This window comes from Mus caroli, chromosome 18 (genome assembly GCF_900094665.2).
Source record: "Mus caroli chromosome 18, CAROLI_EIJ_v1.1, whole genome shotgun sequence".
Taxonomy (NCBI): Eukaryota; Metazoa; Chordata; class Mammalia; order Rodentia; family Muridae; genus Mus; species Mus caroli.
The window spans coordinates 49,426,945-49,432,701 of NC_034587.1; positions in this window are offsets into that span (position 1 = coordinate 49,426,945).

Consider the following 5,757-nt stretch of genomic DNA (forward strand, 5'->3'; position numbering starts at 1 on the left):
GTTGCAGTTACTTGTGGCGTATCTTTGCAGTGTTTGAGCAACGTGCTTATGTGTAGCAACACAACTAAAAGTTAAGTTCTAAGTACCCTGCAATGAGTATTTCCATTCATTGAAGAATGGATCAATAGAGCTCTAGTTTTTCTGTCCATGGACCAAGTCCAGGATACAGTGTTCATGGTACAGAAAAGTTATGCATGGTGTCTAGTCACTTAGCCATATATTGGAGTACAGCACTGGGAACTGAACCTAGGGCCTCATGCATTCTAGGTCTTCTTATACATGCTCTACCACTGAGGACCTTGCTGTGTGGCTCAAACAGGGCTGGGTTTTTACTCTCACAGTACCAGGATGCAGGTATTTTACCTTGTATTGAAATGTAGAAGAGGGAGGGATTGAAGTGGCTAAATAGAAGTTCTCTGACTCCTAAAGAACCACCTACTTCATACAGTAGAGTAACTTTAAAGGAAAGGAGGTTTTTAAAAGATCTTCACCTGTTTGCCTTTTTACTGCTGTGGAAGACAAGAAAGATGGTTAGTTGATTAAACAGTGCTAACTGAATTCTATGTGGCCTGCATATGAATTCTGTTAGAACAAGGTAACACCTTCCACTCTGCCTTCAAGGGCCTAGTTAGTTAGCAAGTGTAAGTTCTGTTTTACAAACCTAGGAATGTCAGTAACTAGAACAGTGGGTTCAGTTTATGGTGGAGATGTGGAGTTTTCTTAAATCTTCATTCCAAGCAACTCCCTGTGACCCACCCCCCCACCCCCCACCCCCAAAAAAAAAGTAAGAGAAAAGAGAGTGTGTGTGTGTGTACCTCAGCAAGTTGGAATGTTCTCTACAGTTTTGTAAGTTTGCCTAAGAGAGTTCCTTGGGCCAGGAGTCCACCTAAAAGTTGGAGGCAGACTTTTACATTTACTGCTATAGTTTATTACACGGAGACTTTAGAACCAGAGCTGTCCCTTTTTTGCTGCTTTGCCTCCAGATAGAACAGCTGGTAGGGCATTTCAGTTTCTGGTGACGTTGCCCTTAATGTCTGCAGAGGTTCAGATTCATGAAAGGCACCACAGCAATCGGATATAGTCCAGACATACTGCTAACTCTCTACCAATAAAGATTATGTTTTTTCAGACTAAAATACAACTCAAAGGTTGAAAAGTCCTGGGTTTGTGGCTTTTGATTCTCTTACTATAGTATTGTCCTAGCAAGTCTTCCTGTTATCTAGGATCACAAACTGCCTGGGCCTGTGAGCGCCTACACTGTCCCACCTGCTACCTGGTGATTTTTGTCTCTGTCTTGATATATTTAAGGATTGACTTTGCAGCAAATCCTTAAAGGGGCTCTGCAAGTCTTTCTAAATCCTTCCTCCCTGATATTTAGCATCACACGTTCTATTGACGTTCTATCTTACCTCAAACTTTAGTAGGAAGACATACCTGTATTCTGTATTATCTGCCTAAGAGTGCTCTCAGTGTTAGCTGACGCCTCTGAACCAGTCAGCTAATTAGAGCTTGGGTGCTTCTTTTTCTTTAATCTTCAGACATGGAGTCTCAAAACTGAAAGAAGAAAGTATCTAAGCTCCTGGAACCAACTTTCTCTGAACTCAGGAGTTAATCAGGCTTGCAGTAATCCAAGGAGTGTGTGTGTGTGTGTGTGTGTGTGTGTGTGTGTGTGTGTGTGTGTAGTCAGAAACTTCAGATTACTGATGAAACAGTGAGGGTTGTCGGCTTTAATTTCCCCATCCCCTACTCTAGATCTATGGTAGCCTTGAAAGCTATCAGGCTATTACCACATTGAAAACCAGCCTAGCAACTGCTGGAAATACATTTGCAACATCTGTAGGGAACATTGATTGTCTGAAATGTCTAGTTAGTTCACTGGAAGCCGCCCACTTGGCAAGGCTGCCTTTATTTGGTGTAAGTCCAAGCTTGTTTAGCTTGATAGCATTTTCCCTTAAGCTGCCTTTTGAGAAACACGGGCAGTTTGACATTATGGCCGCCATAAGCAGCAGAGAGCTGCTAAGGTAGGAAGTACATTGCTCACAAAGCTTAGAGGGAAAGCTGAAGAAGTTACTGTCTGCTCATTGGGGCTTTGGAGATTTCTGACCTTTTCTAGAAATAAGATAATGCACGAATACAGACTATCACTGCTCAGGACCTAGTTGAAGGACCCTCATCGTTCACCAGGGGAAGATCACACCCTGGTGTGTAAGTGATGAGAGCATGTCTGTTTAAGGGAATTTGTCAAATTAGGGCAGTGTTAAGCTATGCAGACTGCAAACGGCATTACACATCAAAAGAACTGTACTTCACAAAAGTAATTCAGAAACTATCACTAGCTGTAGACAGGCATAGGGTACTGATTTTATAAACACTTCATTATTTAATGTGTCTAATTTTCAACAAATAAATTATATACAAAATGTGACCCAGTGTACAAGGGACCAGCAATAAATAGAAACTGAGGAAGAGCAAATGTTGAACTTAATTTCAACAAAGACACCGAGTAAGCTAAATTAAATATGTTCCAACCTGTAGGGCACTGTTTAAAAGAGACGAGAAAGTATACTGCCTGACCAAAAGGGGAGGAAGAGGAATTAGAAATTATAAAGAATGGTATGATGCACATGGCTGTATTGTAGTGTCAAGACAGATGGAGTAGAATTGAAAATGAGGTTAACCTACGTCAAGAAACAAACTTATAAAGAACCAAAGTCTGAAGTTAGGAAGTGCAATTACCAAGTTAAAAAGTTGAAAAGGGATCTTAATGTCAACTAAGATGATGCTGTTCGAAGAGCGGGAAATAAAAGAATGAGCAGTTTTGCGCAGAGGTTACGACCACTTGCTGCGGGATTCCAAGGACCAGAGTTCAGATCCCAGCACCCACGAAGGCTGGGTGTCCTGCAAAAGACCAATTACTAGCTCCAAGGGATTTGACGCCTTCCTCTGACCTCTGAATGCACACAGTCACTTGCACACATTCATATATATACATTTAAAATTTAAAAACCTAGCACACTTGAAGACCTATGGAGTACCACTTAATGTACCAATTTAGAATAAATGGGACTTTTTATGTAACCAGTTTACAGTCAGCTAACTGTATTTCCCAAAGACTGGGAAAGTGTGTTCTCATGAAAACTTAAGCATGGATGTTCATTGTGCAAATAATAGCTGTATAGCTCAAAATACCCAAACAAAATGTGATCTATACTAGACATGAGGTATTGATACTATAGCATGGGTAAAACTTGAGAACATATTAAATGAAACCTCTTGGATCAGTCACTGTATGTATGTCACATTCTGAGCGTTGGTGTAATAGATAATAGCCATCAAACAACTCTTGGCTATCTGGAAATTATGGCAGCCAGTCTGCCCAACACTTGGTTCCAGTTTTGCTAAGCAAGTTCACTCAGCCTCTTTCGGTTTTCAACAAGCTCCAGTTACCCAGAGTATTCCATTTTCCATTTTGTGTCACCTCTTGGCCTGCATACCCAAAACACCAGCCCAGAATACAGAGTGCAAGAACATGAAAGGGGTTTAGCATATGTCGGGCTCTTTGTCTAAATGAATTTTGTGTGCAATTTAGAAAAAGATTAGCAAATCAATTTTACTGCCCAGGACAAAACAACTTCCTGTCCACCAATATGAGGCTTTAATTGTAGCATAAATATCCATGAACAAAGACTTCAACTGAAATTCAGCCAGGAGCTTGCCTCTTCTCGTCTGTCTCTTCTCATGCATGCCCAATGTAGGCTTATCTCCACTAATCCAAAAGAGGATGTGAGCACTCTCTATTCTGATGGACCTTGAACTATATGATCTAAATTAGTCCCCATTCAGCTGTAGTAATCTTATCAAAAAGTTGAGCTGAATCCCTCTAGAACAGCAGTTCTCACCCTTCCTAATGCTGCAACCTTTTAGAACACTTCCTCATGCTGTAGTGACCCCCCCAACCATAAAATGATTTCCATTGGTACTTCCTAACTGTAATTTTGCTACTATTATGAATCATAATGTAAATATTTTTGGAGGCAGAGATTTGGCATGTGGATCATGACCTACACGCTGAGAACCACTGCTCAAGAGCAACCCCATCTCCTGTGCTGTTACAAGTAAGCCCGATCATACACTCTTAGAAAATGACTGCACTTGGCTAGGTCTGCTTTTCCCACTACCTACCTCACTTCTCTGATGGAGTCAAGAAAAGTTTATTTTTCAATTTATCCAGTTCATACCTTTCAAAGATCTCAGCTTCCTGTGTTCTATGTCCCAGTTTCATTGGTGCTCTAACATTTCTGCTATGGATATACTTTTTTTAAGATCACGTTTATAACTCATTGCAACCTTACACTCTGATTTATGCCTTGCTTAAGAAAGCCCACACAGGCTGGGCGTGGTGGCGCACACCTTTAATCCCAGCACTCGGGAGGCAGAGGCAGGTGGATTTCTGAGTTCGAGGCCAGCCTGGTCTACAAAGTGAGTTCCAGGACAGCCAGGGCTATACAGAGAAACCCTGTCTCGAAAAAAAAAAGAAAAGAAAAAGAAAAGAAAGAAAGAAAGAAAGAAAGAAAGAAAGAAAGAAAGAAAGAAAGAAAGAAAGAAAGAAAGAAAGAAAGCCCACACAGGGTAGAGGGAAAAAATCTGTCATAAGCTTTGAGCATCCCTGCCATCTTGTTCAGCATACCAAGACCTATTAGCTTCTCACCATGTTCATTTCTCAAGCTATTTTTCTGCTGACCCATCACAAGGGATGGGTAATAGCTCCCTAGCACAAAATGTTCCTGTTCCTTAGTAACAATCCACTACATGTGCAAGAGTCGACAGTGGCTCATTGTGTTTCCTCTGCAGGACTTTGGACAATATAGGCGTATAGGAAAGGTCAACCATTAGGCTTGGGCTACTCAAACTTTGCACATTCCCAAGATTTGCCTGTCTTCTGGACTGGACCTTTTGGGAAACAAGCTCTGAAACAAATTCTGAAAAGAATTGTTTGTATATGTATGAACTTGGCCCATAAAATACTTGTTTGGTCAGATAGTGTGTTTAACAAAGTAATTTACAAATATCTATGTACCCTGTAGAAACAGAGGATATGTACCAAACATCAGTCATGAAAATGTGTGTGTGTGTGTGTGTGTGTGTGTGTGTGTGTGTGTGTGTGTGTGTGTGTGTGACTGACCCAATAAAAACCCAAGACACCAAGGTTCCAGTGAGCATGCCTGGTTGGGATATATTCCATGGACTGTAATATTGCAAGGAGAATCAGCACACTCTGAGAAAATCCTATTTAAGACCCGACTCACTGGTTCATAGCAAAATATTTTATACTACAAGTTGGCAATGTGATTGATGAGTTATATTGCTAGAAATGTGGTTTGTGTTTAACATTTCTTTGCTCTAGGAGATGTAGGCATTAGCTGTTGAGGTCAGGTTGGCAGTTTGCACCTATGTGACAGATTCTCCATTAAGAAAGGAAGGAAGGGTAGAAGGAAGGTGAGAAAGAGAAAGAGGAAGGAGAGAGAGGAAGGAAGGAAAGAGAAAGGAAGAGAAGGAGGGAGTGAGGAAGGAAGAGAGAGGAAGAAAGGAAGAAAAATAAAAGAGAGAAAGAAAAGAAAGAAAGAAAGAAAAAGAAAGAAAGAAAGAAAGAAAGAAAGAAAGAAAGAAAGAAAGAAAGAAAAGGGAGGGAGGGAGAAAGAAAGAAAGAAAGAAAGAAAGAAAGAAAGAAAGAAAGAAAGAGAGAGAGAGAGAGAGAGA